This window comes from Ostrea edulis, chromosome 1, assembly GCF_947568905.1.
Source record: "Ostrea edulis chromosome 1, xbOstEdul1.1, whole genome shotgun sequence".
Classification (NCBI taxonomy): domain Eukaryota; kingdom Metazoa; phylum Mollusca; class Bivalvia; order Ostreida; family Ostreidae; genus Ostrea; species Ostrea edulis.
This window is the reverse complement of record NC_079164.1, coordinates 46,775,357-46,800,404: the sequence shown is the minus strand read 5'-3', so window position 1 is coordinate 46,800,404 and position 25,048 is coordinate 46,775,357.

The window sequence follows — 25,048 nt, the reverse complement described above, 5'->3', positions numbered from 1 at the left end:
TATCGTCACCTTTCATGAAGCATGTATGGGACAAGGGGGACAAAATTGTTAATTTCAGGACTCCTTGGGCCCTATGGTCGGACAAAAACTGCTCAAAATTGACCAACTTTCAAAAATCTTCTCTAGAACCGCACGTGTAAGAGAAACTAAATGCATAGTGATGTAGAGCAGGAAGGTCTTAAATAAAATTGTAAATTTCATGATCCCCGGGGTAGTGGTTCTGACCCTAGGGCGGGGCCAAACTTAGTAAATAGTGTTTATGTGTAAAACGCTTACATGTAATGAATAACATCTTTAGTGCTACTAATCCAATTCTTTTCAAAGTTGGTATAAAGGAGGGCATACATTGTATATTTCAGGATTCCTGCACCCCTGGGACCTTAGGGGCGGGGCAAAATTGACCAATTTTCAAAAACTTTCTTCTTTCGAACCACCCATGTTGAAGGAAAACTAAATGCATAATGATGTAGACCAAGAAGTCTTTTACCAAAATTGTTAATTTCATGATCCCCGGGATAGGGGTCAAAAAATGATGAATTTTACAACCCAGGGTTTTGATTCTAGGATGGGTCCAAATTAGTAATATCTTATAATGTTTTAATGTTAATACACCTATTATATTATGTAAAGCTTCTCATCAGTGTGTGCATTTTTGAGGGCATTGAAGTTTTAAGAACACATCTAGTTCTATACTGTTGCTGAGCATTCGAATTTAGCTTAGATAATCAGAAGAGGAATTTTTTCCCAATTCCATAGCCCTTGGGAATAGTGATACCTTTTCACAAGTACTCAGGTGACCGATAAGGCCTATGGGCCTCTTAATATTTAGAATAGGGGAAGTAACTATCCTTGCTACGCAAGGCGTCCATAGTGATGTCATTCAAGCATCAGGGTGATGGCGTCCACATGTTTCATACATATATTCATTATCTACCCGATGTCTGTTTTTCGTGTGTGTGTGTGTGTGCATGTAAATTGTAATATATCTATATAGTTAACACAAACCAAGCGTTTTTAGGTATACCCCGAGTTTTGATCGTTTAATCCTCCATCGTCAAAAGAGCAACCAGGTGTGCGGTTTCAAGACATGGGGTGGGGGGGGGGGGAGACATTGTCCAAACATTGTAACACTTATCATATATTTAGAATAGGGACAGGCGTTTATGGTGATGTCATTCAAGCATTATTATATAAGTAATATTATATATTAACTTATTGTACACAGCTAATTAGGACTATGAAAAGATACGAAGTCGAATGGATATGGAAGCAATCTAATTCTTGTCAGCAAGGGGCAATCATTACATAAAACGCCCACAACTTATCCCCAAACCACCACACCTGTTTGATCATGATGGGGTACATTTGTACAGGTACCAGCTAGGTAACGATTTACTTTTGAACAAACTGGTTTGCGGTGACCATTGGAGTTGAGGACCTGTCGCCGTCACCAACGTTGGGCACTCCATTGGTAGCGGTTGCAGTGCCATGCTTATGCCCTTGCAAGTGACGCTTTCGTCACCCCGACTCCAGTGGAAGACTAGTACTGCAACACTATTCTGCAATATTTTTTCATTGACCTTTTTGAACTGTTTATTATATATATTTCTCCATATAACACAGGCATGTCAACCATAAACTGGTGTTATACATTGTACATAACTAATGTGTACCTTGTATTATTATAATGAGATTAAAATGTTTTGTGACGTCAGTGCATTCCCACATACTGTAGATTCCTTATTTTACGCGAGCACTTACATGTATATGGCGAAATGACTCGTACACGTCAAATTGCGTGAACCAGAAGTCACATGTCTGTTAATCAAGAGGTCTTACATGTATTTTAACAACAAAAAATTAGAAGCGAGTAATTTTATTTCGCGAGTGACGCATCTCGCGAAAGTACGCGATGATAAATTCCTCGCGTATATTTAGGAATCCGCAGTTGCACGAAATGTTTATATGTTTGACATGTTGAGTTGGATGTCCAACTATTTGCGCTTATACTTTGTACAAATTTGATTTTGTGACGCTTGTGCATTTGCGCTTACCCATTGCACAATGAGTCTCTTGGCGTGCCGTTACATCTTGATTTGTGAATTTGTTTTGTAATTAGGCGGCCCATTGGTAGCCTCTAATCACCGCGGCCAGTAACGCCATACAAAGAATAAACATCTTGACAATTATGTACATTGTATATTTTATATATAAATAGAATGTATTTATATCTGCACTTTCTAAAGAGTATCCTTCACATGTATAAAAAAGGGAAGGAAAATAATGGAGTCGTAAATGATTGGGAATGCCTCTTCGATGTGCGATAGGGTTTCTAAATTTTAATCTAGTTCCTGGAATCAGAATGAAGGATTGAATTCCTATGAATGCTTGTCATAAGATTTCTTTCTACTGCCAGAGGTCTGGGATTATAACTTTGTGATAGAACAATTACATTTAGCCTCTTCATTTCAAATACAGCAATTAACTTGTATTTTCTGAATGAGTGACCAATTTATATAATTCGGGGGGGGGGTGTCCTCTCAAACTGATTTTAACTACAGATTGTTCCATTTACCTGATCAAGGACTGACGACAGGTGTGACTGGTCAACAGGGGATACACACCTGATACCGCATCCGGTGTCATACTCTCAATTTTGTATTCTTTGTAGGATTTATCTCTGTTCGTCACCTTCACCTTTTTGTATAAAAATGAAACATGCATTGATGAAATGTTCATGGATATTTTTAATTCCTTCAGGTGCTGCAAACTATCTAATTAAAGTGACATTGAATTTCTCCTATGGCAAATATAATCCCATTTAGCTATACGACATTGACAGGGTAAATGTATGTTGGTCTACGTGTAAAATGTGTACAATCAGATTATTCGTATGTGTGATATTAAAATCTTCATAAGCTCCCATTACACTTATAAGACAAAAACGGGTATTAGAATTGTTTTGCTGATTGCATTTAATTATTTTTTATTATATTCAGCCTAATTTTCCCCGAAGACATTTTTGATAAGAGAAATACGTGTATAAATCGTTGATATTTCAATCTTTTCCCCCCATCTTTTTTCGATTGTTTGTCATTTTCTTCCAAATAAAACTGCTGCAATACGGTCTGTGAAAATTACCTACAACGCAGAAACCCGTTCGACATCACAGACAATTCATTTTACCGAAGGTCCAACCAATCCCCGTCCTTTCAATCGTTTAGCCTATATTTTATTTTTTAAAGCTGGTATCAGGGTCAGGATGTCACGACAACCCAATATTGTTTGGGTGAAAGCGTTGATAATTTTAAAATTTTAAATGAAGCAAACATTAAATTATTACACAAAAGTAAATCGAGTAGAAATCCTAATGTCATACGATAGCATGCGGTGCTAAATATAGAATTTTGCACACATGGTATGCTAAGTTGTGAAGTGAAGCTTAAGTGATGCAATTTATTTATAAATTATGATGCAGGTATGCGGAAAAAAGTTTGTCAGTGGTAGACGGTTTGTAAAGTTAAATTAATCAAAACATTTCTGTGGCGTGTCTTATGGAGATCGGTAAAGTACACAGTTCCCGTCAATGAAATTATTTCATTGTGCTGACTCACTCGACGCGACGAATTTGGAAAAAACCCGCACAATTTATAATGAATAGTGCCTGATATAAACCCATAGTAAACATGTAAAAGTCTTCAACAAAGTTTGATGGATGCATTTTATCACAAAATGTTACGTGTTTGTATTCTTTATTTATCTTTTTAATGATTACGCAATTTATGGCAAACGACGTCTAGGTGTTTCGAAACAAAGTGAGATCTCCAGTTTAACACGAATTACCGATCCGATAATTCAGGTCGTTTCAAATTTGTAATTCATTATATTATATTACAGGACTGATTTTATAACAGTATTAACTATATTTGTACCCAACTTCCTAAATGTTTATCAAACTCACTATATTGTAGCGATTACTAAAATGTTTAAGGTGACATTCGGAAAGGAGACCGGATACGACCAATTCTCATTTCAAATCTGACTTACAATTAAAGAGACTATGTCGCTGCTAATGGCATGCAAGCAATGTCATTGTATCTAATATCTAAATGGTTGGATACGAAGAAATGATCCTAGACTTTAACATTTTTTAAAAAGACAAAACTTTTCATTTTAAGGATTGGGTAACAAAAACGTCTATATTCTGTGGTGCAGTTGATACAACCTTTCGAGACATAATCAGAAATTACTATAGAAGTGTATCCCCTGGGTCATTCAAGTTCTTAAATAATGATATAAAATGGGAATGACGACACTGCAACAACAAAAATTTCTACGCTGTCACACAACTTTCTTCCTCAACCACAAAAAACATACCACTATCCCTCAGATCTTTCAGTACTATGCGATCATGTTTTTAACAGATTGTATTCACCTGAGTATCACATTACTTAATTCTCCGTTTGCAAATTCCAGAATCCCTTACTCAGTAAAAATAAGATGAAGTAATAAAACCTGAAACTCTGATTTATAATCTTGTCCAAGTGTGTTGGTCATCCAATGGTTATCCGCAAATATATGACAATCCCATCACACCAACTTCTGGTGTGTACCTGAGCGGTATATAAGGCGTACCCCAGGTGGAAGCTTCAAACCGTTGTACCGGAAGGCAGTATGAACAAGGGTCTGATTTATCTTTCAATTCTCCTGGGAATAGTACCATTGGTTTCCTCGTCCTTTATAAAATTTGAAGATTTACGGAGCACACATGTAAGTATATATACACTTATACATGTAATTCCACCTTTTAAAAGAAAAGTTTTCATTTTTTTTTTTTTTTTGCACCCAGACAACGGAATGCATTTATGGCAACATGATATATATAATATACATGTGTGTATATCCAAATGTGAAAAATTGTCTCAGTGTCCGGTAATCAATAGGTAAAATATTGATTAAAATATGACAACACGTTGTAAAATGTAAGCATGACTACACGTTGTAAAACGTAAGCTCTTTTTACAACGTTTTTAACGTGTTGCCATATTTTATTTCACGGTTTCAAAGATCTTGTTTTAGCTTTTACAAAAAGATGTTCATGAAATAGAAATAAATAAAACAAATTTAAATGGTATTAGTTTTTTTTATATTGATTGCTTTTGACAAACAGTAGATGAAATTAATTTTTAAAGGGCTCAAACGGTTTTTACATGTTCCGTATTTATTGGTCATGAGATATTGAAATGAGCAATTCTTAGAACAGTAGAAGAGTATCAATATATCGTCACCAATAGTGTTTAATCATTAACACATAGGTCATATTTACAAAATCACACTCTAATGTGAGAGAGACAAAGTCATAGCGACATTTTGTGGTAACATTTTATATTATCCAGATTCGTAGTACATGTGACACTGAGTTTAAAGTGCTTCCATGTTGCCTTTATTCGCGCACAGATAGTATGATAATTTTGCATATATTGAAATCATCTAATTGTACAATGTAAGATAGATTTGGAAGAAACTGAACCTGTAATGATTTTGGTAATCTCAATGTAAAACTTTTCCCACGGTTTTCTGTGGACAATTCTTCCACATAGCATCAGTAAATTGTGAAGAAAAATTTATCATGATAAACTCGTCTTTATCATCTCTATCAGTGATATCAAATGATGAAGAGTTGCATTTTTTTCATTATCCCAGCTAATGAATGGGGCAATTAGCTTAAAGATGAAAACTCTAAATGGGCGTGTGTTTTAGTTTTATGTGTAGGGAATAATTCTCTTTAATAGGATTTCTCCGTTTTCCGAATAATATCAAAATGTTCGTTTTGTATTAAAATCGACCGTCCATACAAGCTGTAGACCCTCCTTTGCTGACCCCGCAAATGCATCCCTCAGTGGTTACAAAAGTGTCAAGCATCAGATTTAGGTATTTGTTAATACGAATTAAAACATTGATCATATCAAATATACAATGTACATTATTTCACGAAAAATATTAATCATTAATTTTTTTTTAAAATTTTTTTTTAATTTTTATAAAACTGTGATTTTAATATAACGTATAACATGTTAGAAATTATAATACAGATACAAAACAAATCACTATTCTGAAGAAAAATAACCACATTAATTCAAAATGTTGGTTTTTTGTGTATATAATTTCTAGTATTTGTCCATAAACTCCACTAACCGATCCTTTTCCGCATTTTCAGTGAGTTTGATTTTAGTTTGTGAATTTCGAAATTAAATTCCCGATATTTACAGATTTTCAATAAACAATCATTTTAAAATTTGTTTAACACTTCCTGTACATAAGTATTAAATAAAAATATAGATAAAGTGATGTCTTTAAAAAATTCAGATTTAAGAATGTTATTACTATGTTCTTTGTTCTTATATTGAAAATAATGAACATCCTTAATGGTTACATGCATGGATGCTGTTTCCCATTTTTTTTGTGTGTGTTGTACAAAACAATTTCAACATAATATTTGTCAAGACTACAAACATATTGTGTACATTGTATATGTCATGTCGACGTACACCTGCTAATTAGAATTTTAACGTGAATTCTACTTTCATTTTGTTCTATGGATTATAAACATTTTGGTGGCCAAAATAATATCCGTACAGTGTAATAAAAAGCTAATCCGATAATGAATCTTGAATACGAATTTACAAATCAGATAAAGGATACCTTCCACTAATTCAATTTCTATCGATTTTTGCATCCAATACTTTAAATATTAAGAATAATTTACCGTGATACAATATAATTACTATTCAGTAAAGGAAGTAGCGATATTTTTCCATGAATGTAAAAAAAAACCCGAAACAACACAATTCGATTCCATTTAGTAGGAGGGGAAATCATGCCTCTGGTATACGTAGCCAGGTGTTTAAATTTCATCAAGAAAAGTCAGCAGGTAACACTTCAACTGAACGTTGACGATAACCGTGTAATTAATTTCACAGTCAGGCAACGGTAACTGATGTATATTAGCGAGAAATATCCAAGTTGAGTTACTATCTAAATGTAAATCGTATGCATAAACACAATAGCGAGAGTATCAATTATTGCCATATTTGACGAAAACAAAATACAAGAACTATAGATATCCACTTGGTGTTATTCAATTTATTAGTTTTATTAGGAAAAATACCACGCGGTGTATACATGCATGATTCACATGATACAAGTGTCTATATATACATATTGAAGATTTGATATATTTGAACATGATAATCATCGTACGATATATAATTGATTGTATTGTTTCGAAAATTCACTCACATGGAGACGTCACCATTGCCGGTGAAGGGCTGCAGAATCTATACCTATGCTCGGTGCTTACGGCCCATAAGCAGGGAGGGATCTTTATCGTGCCACACCTGCTGTGACACGGGATTTCGGTTTTTGCGGTCTCATCTGACAAGCAAAGGGTACTGAGGACCCTCTAACCCGGATCCTCACGGGACTAGCATGATATGAAATTGGATACATATATACACAGTATTTTGAAAAAAAGATACATAAATTGAAAAGTTGTTTTCTGCTTCTAAGACAAAATAACTGAATAAGGTTAAAGGTAGAAAACCTTGTCCAATAGTACTTTTTCATTAATTAATACGACAATCACTGTACCACGGGCACTCCAAAATAAAATGATATTGATCGATGTTGTTATAAGAACATAGTTGCAGATATCGAGAAAAGAGTATTTGTCATAAGTCATAAAAATCCCTTAATAAAAATTACATACAGATAAATTAGGTTGGAAAATACCGGGTACCTGATTGATATATTGATTTTTGATAATTAAAATTGATTACTGATTTATTGATTATATCTTTGCTTTCTTTCTAGGGCGTGGACGACAGAAAAGAACCATATTCTAGAATATACACAATATTGAAATACCCTTTTCCCAAAGATCCGGGACATTATAAAAAAGAAAGCAACAGATTTTTTTTAGATCCTACAGTACTGAAATCACATATACTAGAATTAAAACACGTGCTAATGAAACGGAATACATATGATACGATATCTGGGAGCAGACGCCTGTCACAGACTAGTGCTACAAGAGACATCCGTCAGAGAATTGAAAGACTTCGTCAGCTTCAGCGAATTGAGAATCACCAGCGCCGTCTACTGAATGGACCCCCTCTATCAATTGGTCTGGCGCTACCAGTTCTTAGCAAGAATATCAACGTCCCATCCCCCTAGCGGTATCTTTTGTCAATGACTTATGGTACAAGTTAACGGACGTTTTGATAGGCAACAGGAAAATGTGCAATATGAGTATTTTTTCGCAACCATTGTATCGGACATAGTGAAGGGTAAGAAAAACTTTGACGTTTTAAACGTCATGACTTACTTTTTAAACTACATTTTATTTTTTACCCTAATTCTTGGCGTCTCATCTACTCAACATTTTAGATTTCTTGTTGCTGTTGCAGTGTTGATGTTCCACGTATTCCACATGCGGTGTTATTAATTTTGTCTGGAGTAGATTTCAATAAGCATGGGAAATTCTCGCATTATTCACGCCAAAATAATTTATTGACAATTTTATTACACTTTTTTCTGATGTACAGTATTCTGTTAATATGCACGTGATTGTATTCAAATGAGTGTGCATTTAAAACAATCACCAGTGGCTTGGTATAAATAAAATATATACTGATGTTGGTACAACTATTTCTTGAATTTTGTTTGATTTATCAATAAACAATTTTAGTAAATTACCTTTATATTGCGCTTTTGGTGTTCCTTTTCTTAGATACATGAATAATATGTATTCTAAGTCGTTTGTTGTCTCCAGTTAAAATCAACTTCATCTGGACTATTTTATCGAGTTACTCTTATCAAATGGAAATAACGACATTATCAATGAAAGAAGTTCTACATCTGTCACAATCACAGGTCTGTTATCATGAGTAGAGTTTCCTGGATTTTTATAAAACATAGTTACATTGTAACTTAGCATATAGGTTCAACTGACCTAGTATTAGGCAGAGTCAACTTTACACTAGACAAGTCAAAGTAATATTTATTCAGTCAACTTAGTTCTGGATAAGTCAAACTAAGCATTAGGTACACATAAATTAGCATTGGATACAGTCGGCATTAGTTTTAGGTAGGGTCAAATTAGCATTAAGAACAGGTAACTTAGTATTAGGTACATTTGTCCAATTACTCGTTACTCTTCAGTATTTGGTTTTTAAATCGAGGCATGCTACTAACAAAGAAGTTGATGATGCAGGGGTTTAAAGTCAGCATTTCGCATATTCTATGGTCGTTATGACAATCTAGTTTGCCAATACATCCTATCATTGTGTCAAATGCTGTCTGATTTGTTTCATACCGATTGTTAGGCCATTCTTAGCACACTAATTTTGACTACAGATAACTCCGTTTATCTGTTCAAGATATAGATATAAGGCTCACGAAGGGTGTGACCTGTCGACAGGAAATGCTTACTCCTCCTAGGCACCTGATCCCACCTCTGGTATATCCAGGGGTCCGTGTTTGTCCAAATTTCTATTTTGTATTGCTTATATGAGTTTGATCACTCCTCCTTATCTTCACCTTTCATGTACTTTGGTCTAAGTATCCCATACAGTAAATCTAGTACTAGGTACAGTTGTCTACTTATTCGGTACAGTTAACTTAGTATTAGGTACAGCTGTCAAGTTATCAGTAGAGTTTACTTTAAGTAATATTATTTGCAGTTAACTTAGTTTTCGAAACAATTGACGTAACATTATGTATAGTTGTTTGAGTATTCGATACAGTTAACATAGTATTTTCAAAATTAGTTTTCTAAGTATTCTGTACAGATATATGTTACGAGGTATTGTGTACAGTTAATTAAATATAACGTACAATTAGCATAGTGTTATATACAGTTGTTTGAATATTCGATACAGTTTAATTAGTATATACATGTATATAGTTATCTAAGTATTCGGTTCATTTAACCTTGTATTCGGTACAGTTTACTTAGTATTATGTATAGTAATCTAAGTACACGGTGCAGTTAACTTAGTATTATGTGCAGTTATCTAAGTATTCAGTTCAATTAGCTTAGTATTCGGTAAAGTTAACTTAAAATTATGTGCCGTTGTCTAAGTATTCAGTTCAATTAGCTTAGTATTCCGTAAAGTTAACTTAGAATTATGTGCCGTTGTCTAAGTATTCTGTACAGATGCATGTAACGTAGTATTGTATACAATTAACTTAGTATAATATACAGGTAGCATAGTGTTATATACAGTTGTCTACGTAATCGGTACAGATAACTTAGTATTCGGTACAGTTAACCTAGTATTCGCTACAGTTAACTTAACATTATGTACATTCAACTTGGTGTTAGGTACAGTTGCCTACGTATTCGGTTTAGTTAACTTTAAGTAGCATTATGTACGGTTAACTTAGTATTCGGTACAGATAACTTAGTATTCGGTACAGATAACTTAGTATTCGGTACAGTTAACTTACTATTCCATACGATTATTTTAGTATTCGGTACAGATAGCTTAGTATTCCGTACAGCTAGCTTAGTATTCGGTACAGATAACTTAGTATTTGGTACAGTTAACCTAATGTTCGGTACAGTTAACCTAGTATTCCGTACAGATAACTTAGTATTCGGCACAGATAGCTTAGTATTCGGTACAGTTAACTTAGTAATCGGTACGATGAACTTAGTTTTCGATATAAATATATTAGCATCATGTACAGTGAACGTACATGTAGTATTAGGTACAACTTTAAGTATATTATGTACGGTTAACCTAATATTTGGTACAGTTAACTTAGTATTCGGTACAGTTAACTTAGTATTAGGTACAGATAACTTAGTATTCGGTACAGTTAACTTAGTATTCGGTACAGTTAACTTAGTATTCGGTACAGTTAACTTAGTATTCGGTACAGTGAACTAAGTATTCGGTACGATTAGCTTAGTATTCGGTACAGATAACTTAGTATTCGGTATAGATAACTTAATATTCGGTGCCGTTAGCTTGGTATTCGGTACAGTTAACTTAGTACTCGATACGATTAACTTAGTACTCGGTACAGATAACTTAGTTTTTGGTACAGATAACTTAGCATTATGTACAGTGAACGTAGTATTCGGTACCAATTTAAGGTAGCTCCATCCTCATGTGACTTATCAATATTAATGGTTAAAAGTGGAAAAACTTTATCAATTTCCAATCAATATAGTTTAATTTAATTAATAACCAAAGAAAATGTATATGTTACCACCTTTTTAAAGATGTCAGACATACAAAAACAGAAGCATACATCAACATCAGAAAATCACTCATTTTCGTTAAACAGAATAATAAAAATAGATAAAAACTTGTTGAAATGACAAAATTTAAATATCAAAAGTTTTAAAAAACTGCTAATTCATAAATATGTATAGGTTAATTTTGGACATTAGGGAAACCAATGTATAATAGACATCCAGTAGAGGAAATTCCATCATAGGAGTTATTGCCCTTGACAACATTTTTAAAATCATAAATAATTGATTATCTATGAAAAATATAAACTTTTTCAGTAATAATAGTTTACCAGATTTTTTATTATATCCAGTGAATAAAATTCCTCCAAAAGATATATTTCTATCATGTGCAAAGTTTGATTTATTAGGACTTTTGCAAAAACCTATGACATCACACGAGGATCGATCAACCTTAAGTAGTATTATGTACAGTTAACCTAATATTCGGTACAGTTAACTTAGTATTCGGTACAGTTAACTTAGTATTCGGTACAAATAACTTAGTATTTAGTACAGTTGTACTTAGTTTAGTTTTATATTTTATATTGCCATTCGCATTCATTCACTTCAATACATATTGCGCTGCGTTACTTACTAACTTGGTGTCATACTTGTTCTGTCATCTGATTGGTCTTAGTATTTTGTTCTAGCCAATAGGAAGTTCTGGCGGGAATTCCTGAATTCTTTTAATGAAATAGTTCAGGAAATCTAGTTTTGAAAGAGATTCCAAAGGGTGTTGCCATTATTGAGTTCTTAAAAGTATAAAGTATATATTTGATTTATAGAGGATTTGCTAACACCAACAACTGTAAGTAGCTGATAGTTTTACTATATTATTAAGGTAACTCCATACTCGCAGTTTTATCTGATACAAGTTTAAAATGTGTATTTATTTTCATTCATTAGAGTTAAAACTAGGAAATTATCAAATAGAAATATACGTTTTAAGATGTGAGACGTACATAAACAGAATCATATATCACGGCCAGAAAATCGCAATTTTCCTTAAAATTTAAAAGTTAATAAAATTCCATACACACTGATTATGACGATATAGTAGCATTCATAACAATTTCATGAAACTGTATCTTCACAAAATGTCTGTAAAAAATAAAGAAATCATCGCATAATAGACTTGATAAAAAAAATCAATAGAAACAGAGTTATTGCCCTTGGATTCAATATTTTGAAACGTATCATTGATTATTCATCTATAACTTAGACTTTTGAAATATTTTATTTTTAACAAGATTAATTACATCAACTATAGGAAAAGACTCCAACAAACTTTATGTTCCTATCATGCATAAATCTGATGACACCACAGGAGGGTGGAATTACTTTAAATGCAAATAATGAATTTAAATAAGTAATTCTTTATTCATAAAACTTGTGTGCAAGTCATGAGTGAAAGATTTACTGAGAGTAGAATTGTGGAAAAACATAATTTCTATTCTTTAAGTAAATAATGAGTTTTAAGAAATTTAAATGCGCAGAGTGGTATAAGTGTACAGAATTTAGTATTTTAGTAAATTATTCAATAGGTCATCATAAAAGAGTTTAAGCAGCTTCGTCTTTATTTCGGAAGCTGTAGCCTAGTTCCATAAACTGTACAAATGCAATTTACTGCAGTACGTCATATTCATTTTTTTGTAATATCAATTACTTATAATAGTCCATTTTCGAGTTACCGTATTCCGGCAGAATTCTAACATTTACTTTGTACTTAAGCCAAGTGATTTTCGTAATATTGAGGGACGCATCACTTCCGGTTAAATTGTTTTTGTTAGAAGGAAGTTCGTCTGCTGCGAAATGCCCAAGTTCTACTGTGTTGCGGAAGGATGTACGTCAAATACGAGAAAGAAGGGAAGATACGGGTTCATGGCTGATGTGAAATTCTTTCCATTTCCTACATGTAAAACTTATACGGTACCAATTTTGATGCACCAGATGAGCATTTCGACAAATTATGTCTCTTCAGTGATGCTCAACCGAAATGTTTGAAATCCGAAATAACAATGAAGTTTTAGAGCTATTAGAGGCAAAAACAGTGTGCCAAAAAAGTGGAGTCAAATTCGTTTAAGGATAAGAGCTATGCGTGAGGGAGATGATCCTTAATTTTGAAATGAATTTCTAAATTTTGTAACAGCAATTAAATATACATCCGTATTTTCAAGCTAGTAACGAAGTACTTAGCTACTGGGCTGTAGAGACCCTCGGGGACTAACAGTCCACCAGCAGAGGCCTCGACCCAGGGGTCATAATGTAAAACTTATACGGTACCAATTTTGATGCACCACATGCGCATTTCGACAAATTGTCTCTTCAGTGATGCTCAACCGAAATGTTTGAAATCCGAAATACATCTAAACAGCTCCGCAGAAAATGGCTTGAACTGTTAAGGCGCCGTGATTTCAATCCCTCACGTCACGACAGATTATGCTCCAGACATTTTGTAGATGGTGAACCAACACCACATCATCCTTACCCCGAGCTTTTTCGGTATAACAACTACAAATGTTTGCAGGAAACCCGGGGAACGTCTTCTATCGAGAAAAGATTAGTTAATCAGCGGAACCAAAGTACAGATGCTGATGTCCTCGATATTGGAGACGATACGTCCAATACAACGTCTCTTTTACAGGTATGTACTCGTAATTAAGATTTAAATAGTGTAGTCTATTTGCAATTATTAATTCTTGATTTTAAAAGTGATTGCCAAGCTGCAGTGAAGATTTTATACGTGTAAATTTTAGAACTTTTAAAAATACTTTTACAGGATGATGAAGGGGTATAACTTTTCCCCCTCCCTGTTGAGAGTGAAATTATTTTGCAATCCATTCCATTGGTTGAACAAATGACAAGTATGTTGACTTATGCACTTGAATTATCAACAGCTCTTATAAATGCATAACTTATCACTATATTGATAAATTTCCATTACATTCATTTAGTGCCCCATGATTGTGAAAAGTGTACTGCCAGCACTTAAATTATCAACAGCTCTTATGAATGCATAACTTTTCACTAAATTACAGTAATAAATTTCCATTACATTCTTTTAGTGCCCCATGATCATGAATATTGTACTGCCAGTGTTCAAGTTCATTCACAAGCTTCTGATGTACAATGCCAGACAGACTTAAGAGCCATTCTCTGTAACCACTTTAAAAAATTCGGCACGCATAGTCACCGATTTTCACGAAACTCACCTGAATGAAACATCTATATAACATATTCAAGAAAATATATTTAAAAATTAGATAGTGGTCATGGTTGCTATGGAAACAGGTACAATTTTATCAAGTTTGGCCATTTTCTAGAATTTGGTAGTTTTGGCACAAAAGTTGAATATAAGAGATTATGAATAGTCTTAAAATTCTAATTTTCAAATTAAATTATAAAACAGATCCCATATTTGTCATTTAAGAAAAAAAATGAATAATGGACAATCCTAAGTGATTTTTATAATTTAACAAATCTGTAAACTTGTGTTTAAATTCAATGGTTTTTATGTCTTAATAACTTTTATTCGCATCCACCTCAAATAAAGTGACACAAGTTTTTAAAACAACTAATCTATGTTTTTCATAAATCTAAACTAAAACTTTTGGGAATCTGCCTATTTCATACAATTTGAAGTGAATGATTTATGGGGGGAAATGCATTCTGTAACCAAGAGTTATTCCCCTTTGAAACTCTTCAACATGATAAGGCAGTAAAATTACATAGAAACACATATAATATGGCGGGATAATGTCTTACTGCATGCTGACAGAAGTTTAGACGAAGACATGTGGCATTCAAAATATTCTCTCCACTCACCCACACGAAAGAAGAAGGTGTGAAAGACATATCTCCGAGTACCAGCGTTCTAATAATACAGGTAATTATTCTATTTACTTTGAAATCCATTCACAACCCTAGAATTAATCAACTTGATCATAATCATTTGATGTCAAATGTTTTCATAGACATTGTGTACAATTATGGATTTCTCTAGATCTGCCAATAGCATGGTACATATGATGTGCGTGCGTGCTAAATATTCACCCTTCAACTCGCCACTGCTTCAGTTGTATTGATATGACGTCAAAATGTAGACTGTGGCGTCACACATTACAGTACTTAGATCTACTTAGGCCTAATGCAGCACACTTTATTTTGTAGGGGATCGTATGACTAGGATGAAATTGAGATAATAAATGCAAAATCGTTATCATTATTTGTTTTATAATAGAATGAAGTAATAGAATCATTACAAAAAATCATAGATATTTATTCAGTTGAAAAATGCATGACCTTTCGTTATTATACATATTACATAAAAGAAAAGAGACGCCCTGTTGTGATTAAGGCATTGCATACTCCCCCCATTGATACATGCCAAAACATTGAATAAGCTCTCCTTTGTGAAATAAAGTAATGGGTCATAAACATTGAATTTTATTTCTAATCTTTTCTACTTGTATAAGTTCGGGGGGGGGGGGGGGGGGGGGGGGGGGGGAGGGGGTGTTATACATGTACAGATACTCAACTAAGAAGTGAATTGAGGTGGGGACACTATTCAGTATTATTAGACATCCACATATTAATTATTCTTTACTTTTGATGATACTTTAAAAAACTATCAATTCTATGAATAAATTCAATTAATTAAACAGAATTGAAATATTGCAGAAATACCAATACTGATACACCTTAGACTATACATGTTATGCATGGGAATTTACTCTATTTTTTTTTTTTTTTTTTTTTTTTGTTCAGCTTGATTTTGTTTTCATTTTACACATGCCACTAACAAAACAAAAGTATTTATTAAGGACATACAAGCAACATTTCTGACATTGATTCCCCCCCCCCCCCCCCCCCCCCCCCCCCCCCCATCTTCTTGATGTAAAAAGCTATCGTATGATTTCGGAAAAAAATTCAAATTTTCCCGGCCTGGGTAGCTTAGCGATTAGATAATCTTGTAATGAAGGGGTCCTGGATTTGATCCATTCTTTGCTAAAATATATTTGTACTGTACTTATATCTACAACCTGATGTAATACATAACTTTTGATTGCAACAATATTAGAAACTATCAAAATACTGAGTACCAGTATGCTATCTCTAAAACAGACATGGTAATACGACGTACCCCAAGATTTTTTTTTTTATAGAAACGAGACAGAGTGCACATTCATGAAAATTGATATATATTATTGAGAAACGTCGCATAAAACACTGCAAGACTTGGAGAATTCTGAGGCTGAGCTCAAGCACTTGCGAGAGACCTTTAAGGACAAAGAGGACTTGAGGCGGTACCTATCTGTTGAGAAGATGACAGAAAGTGATAGCTCTGTGAAGAGTTACTTCGGGCTGCCATCTGTACTGACCCTTTTTGGAATCTTTGGTATATATATATAAAATTATGCAATGTATTTACTTTATGCAATGGATGTATTATATACATACTTAGGCCAAAAATATATATATTGGTTTCCACTTTAACCTCAGAATTTTTAAGGGTCGGTAGGTAGGTAGTGGTTGTTTTTTTTATTTTATAGGTTGAATTATTATATGATGAATCAAAACATTTCTTCCACTGTACTGTAAACAAAACCTGTTTCTGTGTTTGGAATATGTCTAATATTAGTGCTTAATTAATAAGTCAATAAATATACTCTTGTTGTAGTGATGACATTTCCAAAATCTGTGAGAACAAGAGGTACTGTGAGCAATGCTCACTAAGAATACCTCCCGCTTACCCCAATCTCCCAAAGGGTGTTGGTAATAGGTATAAACTACCTCTTTTCTGAGTGTAAAAAACAAATGACATGACAAACCAAACAATATTGCTACTTCAATGTCCAGTGCGCTTGACCTTTGACCGTTTGACCCTAAAATCGATAGGGAACATCTTCATCCCATGGGTAGTCCATATGTATGATATGGTGCCTGTAAGTGGAAAGGATAACGCTTTAGAGCCCGGAAACCATATTGCTACTTCGATGTCCAGTGCGCTTGACCTTTGACCCCAAAATCGATAGGGAACATCTTCATCCCATGGGTAGTTCATATGTATGATATGGTGACTGTAGGTGGAAAGGATAACGCTTTAGAGCCCGGAAACCATATTGCTACTTCAATGTCCAGTGCGCTTGACCTTTGACCCCAAAATCGATAGGGAACATCTTCATCCCATGGGTAGTCCATATGTATGATATGGTGACTGTAGGTGGAAAGGATAACGCTTTAGAGCCCGGAAACCATATTGCTACTTCAATGTCCAGTGCGCTTGACCTTTGGACCCCAAAATCGATAGGGAACATCTTCATCCCATGGGTAGTCCATATGTATGATATGGTGACGATAGGTGGAAAGGATAATGCTTTAGAGCCCGGAAACCATTGCGTCTACAGACGGACGGACGGACGGAGAGACAGACGGACAACCCGATTCCAGTATACCCCCCACAACAGCTCAGATAAGATCATTTAGTTCTTTTAAGCAAAAAAAAAAAAAAAAAAAAAAAAACACATCTAAAGCTTTAGTTGCTATAACTCCCTCTGGTGCTTTTATGTTTGTTTCAAATCTCTGGGGAGGCAATGTTTCTGACAGGTACATAACTGAACATAGTGGATTTTTAGATATATTAAAGCCTGGTGATGAAGTGATGGCAGATAGGGGTTTTTTGATAAGAGACTTATTGTTAGAGAGAAGAGTTACATTGAATATACCACCATTTACCAAAAAGTGTTCGTGGGGAAAAGGTAAACATCTTACTGCAAGTGATGTTTTGAAAACAAAAAATTTGCAAAACTGCGAATTCATGTTGAAAGGGCAATAGGCAGATTGAAGAACTACAAAATACTATCACACACTATGCCTTTAAAAATCAAACCTTTGTGTAATCAAATTCTGAGAGTGTGTGCATTCTTAAGTAATTGTCAACAACCTTTCGTGAAATAAGATGTATACGAATACACCATAGATGAAATGCCTGTGTCAGAGGTTTATTAATGTAACAACTGTACATGTATATGTCTTATATTCTTTGTGCAATGAAATTCCACTTAGATTTGTTGTTTTTATTTTATTTTATTTATTTTTGGTTTTTTTGCTTTACATAGAGTCACTATCAGCCATAAAGCACAATGGTACAGGAAGTCTATGATGCATATAAGCAATGATATTTGAACAGTTTGTTTTACACAAAGTTGTATATCATATCAAACATAGAACAAACTTTCTTATGACCATATTTTTGCGCAATTTCTGAATACATTTCAGGATCAAATGTTATTCTGTCAATGACAATACCCCTCCTTGTGAAAAACACAAAATCACACCATAGAAACTTGCATATGCCCATTTGGCCCTGAATTTGAATATACCATGGAGATGTTTGTTTCAATCTTACAGCATTGTTTTCCTCAAGGTAGAGATGATAATGATCATCTTTACATGCTTCTGATGGTTCAACATTTTGATATGTAAAGCTGCGTTTGATTTCTATAAGACCCACTCCACAACATTTGCATGTAACTTTACCATCTGGTTAAGCTCCCATAAAAGGATGGCGGTCACATACATACAACCCGCATGTATCTACTTTTAAATGTCTGTGTAATTTCTTGCAGTTGCCTTGCTACAGGTTCAAATTTCTTCCCAAATGCAATTGAAGGTATCATACACCCATCACCAGAGTTGCCAAGTAGTTTTTTCAAAATGTAATTTTCGGGATTGTCAGTAAATTTGAAATGCATGACAGATGGAAAAAGTGATGCAGTAATTCTTCCACATCGATGTTCAAACCAAGCAGTGTTATCAGATTGACCTTGTGTATTTTTTTTCTATTTCTACTAGAACATCTGATGTGTAAATATTTCTTAAATGATCCAAGACAGACCTATTTGATGACCTAGCCAGCATGGCATTTTTAAGTGTAGGAACATTCAATTCATCCTCAGATGAGCCGTCATCACTTGGGGGGTCTAAGACTTGTAATGATAGGGAATTAGTAGATTTGAACAACTTGTATACATCTTTTTCAACATCTCTGCTATTGATCTCACCACAAGGAGAGTAATTTTTAATAGTGGGTGTTATTTTTTTCTCGGTGGTGTTGTCCCTCTGCAGATCAATGCAGTATATTTCCATTGGCTCTGATATTTTCTTGGGCTTGTCCCAGGTACACACAGTGTCGGTGCATGCTTCTGAATAACGATCTTTGTTTCTGTTGTCGAAACTTACTAAAGAAAACAACAAGGCTATGCAATGTTTAAATGTTCCATTGCCACTGAAAAATAAAATGCTTTTGTTTGTTGTTATCATATGCGTTTACCATTGTATTGATGTTAATGTAAAATTTTGTTGACTAACTGAATTTTTTATCAATTGTAAATAATCTTGATAAAATACTTGAAATGTATTTTCATAGAATACAAGTATATGATTTTGAATATCTCTACCATAAATATACACTTATTATAAATCATGACAAGTACTTTATTATCATTTATTAGTAACTGAATTGGATGATCAAAATTTATGAAATGGAGATGAATGAAAAACCATACCAAATTCATGCCAGATGAACGTTGGTTGCACGGTAATGAATTTTGAAAATGGTTACCGCCAGCACTGTGTTAGGTAACCGATGATGTATGAATGTGAAGTCAACGATTAAAGTACAAAGAAGACTTGTTTTTAATATTAAAAGCCTTTTAGGTACTTTTCTCAGTTGCAACACAAAATAAGGATCAAACAAAATCTGAAAATGTTGGTGATATAAAGGAAAAACAAAAGCACATTTTATACAATTATCATCAATTCATCATAATTTATACACATTTGACAGTTGAAAGAAGTAATTGAATATCTTAGTGATATATAGCTCACACAACACAAGAACAACCTCCACTGAGAATCTGCCCATTTGTATTCAAAAGTACCCAAGTGGCATATGGGGCTTCTGTCTGCCTGGTTTCTGGTATACAGTTAGCCTTCACATAATAGTGTGGTGTACAGGTGTCTGGTACCTCAGCTATGGCTACATCACTAATGTGGTTATCTAAGTGTAGCTTGTAACCATTATCCTTCTTGTATGAAGTTAACCTAGAGGCTTCCCATCCACATTCATTTACAAGATACACCATAACATCACATGATTCAATTGGTGGTAGGGTTGTCAAGTTTTTAGACCATTCAGGTATACCTTGTATTGGCAATATATCCTTTCCATTAACCATAACACTATCACATGCTGTCCTCATTCTACTTTGCAACTCATCTAGGAATTCAATAAACAAACATTTTGTTTTCTAAAGCTGTACAATCATTAGAGAAGATATTGAAGATACGGTAAAATATATTATAGGGAAATATTTCACTCATCAATATGGCGATTTTCGATGATACACCAATTTTCAATGATCCACCAACGCTGAAGGTTTTTTTCCCTTTTCTTTACAAAGACCAGGTCCATGTCATCTTAAAAGACAAATACTATGGGATACCAAAAACTTACATACACAATATATCCATCATGTTATTATCTAAAGATATTTTCCTCGCATTTCATCGTAGTTCTATCTTTAATGTGTGAATACACCGACACATATGAGACACTAAAGGGTAGAAACTTCAATGAGAACGTAGATTCTTTGAATGCATTACCTGATTCGTCATTCACGATCTCTAAATTCAATTCTTCTGCTAGTTTACACAGTCTTAACAAGTTATCTTTTCTATAAAAGTGACATGTGACTCCTCGATCCTGTAAAAACCGCTTTAATTCTGGTACTTTCAAAATTCATGTTGAAAACCGGATGTTGATGTGCCCGCATCGAGTACAAAGTAAATGTTAGAATCATGCCGGAATACGGTAACTCGAAAATGGACTATTGATGGTTCAGAGAATTATTTCCTTTGACGATAAAATGATAACCAATAGATATACATGTATTTGTATCGTTGCATATGTCATATGTTCGAGGGTGTCTTTTGTCTTTGTATTGCATTTGTCCTTATATGTTTTTATTATTGTTATAGGGTTGTGTTCATTGTTTCCCACTATTAAACGAATCTACGACCTTAACCATCTTGTGGATTATCTTTACACCCAAGACCGGTTACACAGTTAACTTAGTATTCGGTACAGATAAATTAGTATTATGTACAGTTAACTTAGTATTCGGTACAATTAACTTAGAATTCGGTACCGATGTTAAGGATTCGATATAGTTAATTTAGGATTACTGTATGAATACTTGTCCAAGTGTTCGTTTATTTAACTTAATATTATGTACAGTTGTCTACGTATTCGGTATAGTTTTCTTTAAAGCACTGACGGTATTTTTCAACTATCCAATTATGCACCAAATAACACCTATCAATATAACTAATATAACCACCAAGATCTGAACAAAAGGTCAGCTAAAATAAACAAGGAAATATTGTTCGAGAGCATACCTACAATGAGCGTTTCGTATAAACCGTCATTGCATCGTATTCACGGACATAGGAACGATGATTCCCGAATATAATCGGGTTGCTGAGGCAGAGGTCATATACAAAAACAGATCAACACGACCGTTTCATGAATGACATGAAGTACTGTAAGTGCAAGAAAGTAATAATTACACAAATGTGCCACTCAAATACAATTTTGATAGTGAATTTTCTATAAAATTGGCATGTAAATTGTTTACAAATCTGACACGTGCTCAGCGCCTCTCTTCCACTTTTTACCGAACTGGTGGCACCAAGGTCAATGCACATCGGATATTACGAGCAGGAATTACTAACAGGATGACAATGATTCATGAATTGACATTTTTATACGCCCGTCAAAGACCTGTATGAATAGTGTAGTATTTAATATATAGCACAGTATATATTATGGTATGGCATCGTCCGTTCGTCTCCGTCAGTCTACCCGTGCCTTGTGGACAGGATACAGACCAACTCGTAAGTCCATGATTTTACAACTTGGTGCATTTGGTTACTATGGTGAGAGGAAGATGCCAATTGTTTTCAAGGTTAAAAGTCAGAGATCAAGGTCGTAGTATTAGTGAACTGGTAAACCTTGTGGGCTAAATGCAGACTGAACTATTATCAGGCCTAGGACTGTCAAACTTGGATACATACTCATCGTGTCAAATGGAGGAAGCCCATTGTTTTTCAAGGTCAGAGGTTAAAGGTCGAGGTCGTTATATCATTTAGTAGGAAAACCTTGTAGGCAGGATGCAAACCAAACCATAAGATCCAGGCTATTATAACTTGGTACATTTGATCGTCATGATGAGAGTAAGATGCCTAATATTTTTTCAAAGTCAAGGTCGGATTATTACTTAGTAGGAAGATCTTGTAGGCAATATACAGACCAAACTGTTGGGGCTAGGACGGTCAAACTTGTTACATATGTACACTTTATGCCAAGTGGGGGATGCCTATTGTTTCTCAAGGTAAAGGTCGTAGTAGCAGGATACAGACTGAACCGTTGGGGCTAAGACCATCAAACTTTGTACACATACACTTATGCTAAGTGAAAATATTACATTACATAGGGAATAATACCGTGAGGAGCCGGGTTAGAATAGATCCTCAGTACCCCTTGCTTGTCGTAAGAAGCGACTAAATGGGGCGGTCCTTCGGATGAGACCGCAAAATCCGAGGTCCCGTTTCACAGCAGGTGTGGCACGATAAATACCCTCTTCCTGCTCAATGGCCATAAGCGCCGAGCATAGGCCTAAATTTTGCAGCTCTTCACCGGCATTGGTGACGTCTCCATATGAGTGAAATATTCTCGAGAGGGACGTTAAACAATACATAATAATTCAATACATAGAGAATACATAATTTGTCTTTTTTAACGATGCAAAGAAAGTATGCCACACCCTGACGATTGCTGATACTACCTGAAGCCAAGTGCTACTAATCATGCACAGAGGCTAAGCCCGTTTTGTGCCTGAATTCTGTGATACCATCAATATAGAAAGGGGTCTAATTCTGATCCAGATAAAAAAAAAAACTACCCACTCGCTTCAAATGCCTAAAACAACCAGAAACTAGGTGCGATATGCGTGATTTAATTGCCGGTCTCCTTGAATAGATTTATGTTTTCAACTACATTCATGCCAAATTTCAAGCCACAGATTCTTAAAATAACAGAGATATACGTCATCGTTCTCTCGATTTCACCTGTTTATTTTTACGAGGACATTTACTGGTCCAGGTTACCGGGTGGTTTCTCGCCTATGAAATCAGCGAAATTCAGACTAGTGTTGAAGATTTCGGACCTATCAATTAAAATTTCATATCAAATATACATTACTTACTTCCTCATATTTTAATAAAGTTCTCTATGTTCGCCATATCTGGGTCGCTTATTTTACAAAACATCAACTACTGACTGTCTGCCATATTGAGATACGCACTAAAGATTCGAAATACCTATAACTTTAAAGAAGGGGAAAATGGGTAAAAACAATCTAAATGAAATAAATTAAATATAAAATATTAAGAAAGCCAAAAAATTATGTTCAATTTCCTTCTCTAAGTGAAATATCTCAAGAATAATGTTTTGATCAATTTTAAAGTATTTTAGATTTAAAGTATATCGTATATCTTTAGAGCTTCCATTAAAATGGCAGATTTTGTCAACAGTTGATGCTGCTGAGGAAAAAAATTAGTCGTGTAACGTCTTTAAGAACATTATTAAAGGGACTGATTCACGATTTTCCTCCAAATTTTGTATTTCAATTTAAGTAATCAAAATTTATAGTCTAATATGTTTTAGAAGGTTTCACAAAAAATTAAGGAAATTCATCATGACGGAAGCTCATTATAGAGAGTTTATTATTTGTTTTGAAAACAAAGATTGAGGTGTGTTATTGTTTACGAGTTTTCAAAATAATAGGATACTGATCCAAGTTTATTATATATATCACATCTCAAGTATGCTTTAGGTAAAATGTGTCATTTAAAGTTAAAAATTTGTAATTGTACAAAATGAAGATGCTTTGAATTACAAAATTAACGTTTCACTGGTTTGTTTGTTTACATAAAATGACTCGAGTCTGTTTACATAATACAGAATCAAAGCTAAAATATTGCTCTTATCCTTATATTCAGACAGTCCAAATTTTGGTTGTCAACATTAAATGAGCTATATTTTTTAATTTTTAACATCACAAATGAAAAATATTTCTTTCGAAAAACGTGAACCAGTCCCTTTAAAGTATGAGGAAGTAAGTAGCGTACATCTGATGTAGGTCCGAAATCTTCCACACTAGTCTGCATTTCGCTGATGTCATGGGCGAGAAACCACCCGGTAACCTGGATCGGTAAATAAACACGTGAAATCGAGAGAATGATGATGTATATTTCTGTTATTATAGAACCTGTGGCTTGCAATTTGACATGCAAGTGATTTTAAACAAGAGGCCCATGGGCCACATTGCTCACCTGGGTCACCGTGGCCCATATCTGAAGACTTTCCATATATATTTGCATGTAAAACCTTAGTCCCTATTGTCGCCCTAACCTACACCTGGAGGCCATGACTTTTACAAACTTAAATCTGCACTATGTCAGAAAGCTTTCATGTAAATATCAGTTTTTCTGACTCAGTGGTTCTCGAGAAGATTTTTAAAGATTTTCCCTATATATTTGTAAACAAAACTTTGAGCCCCCCTTGTGGCCCCATCCTACCCCCGGGGGCCATGATTTGAACAATCTTGAATC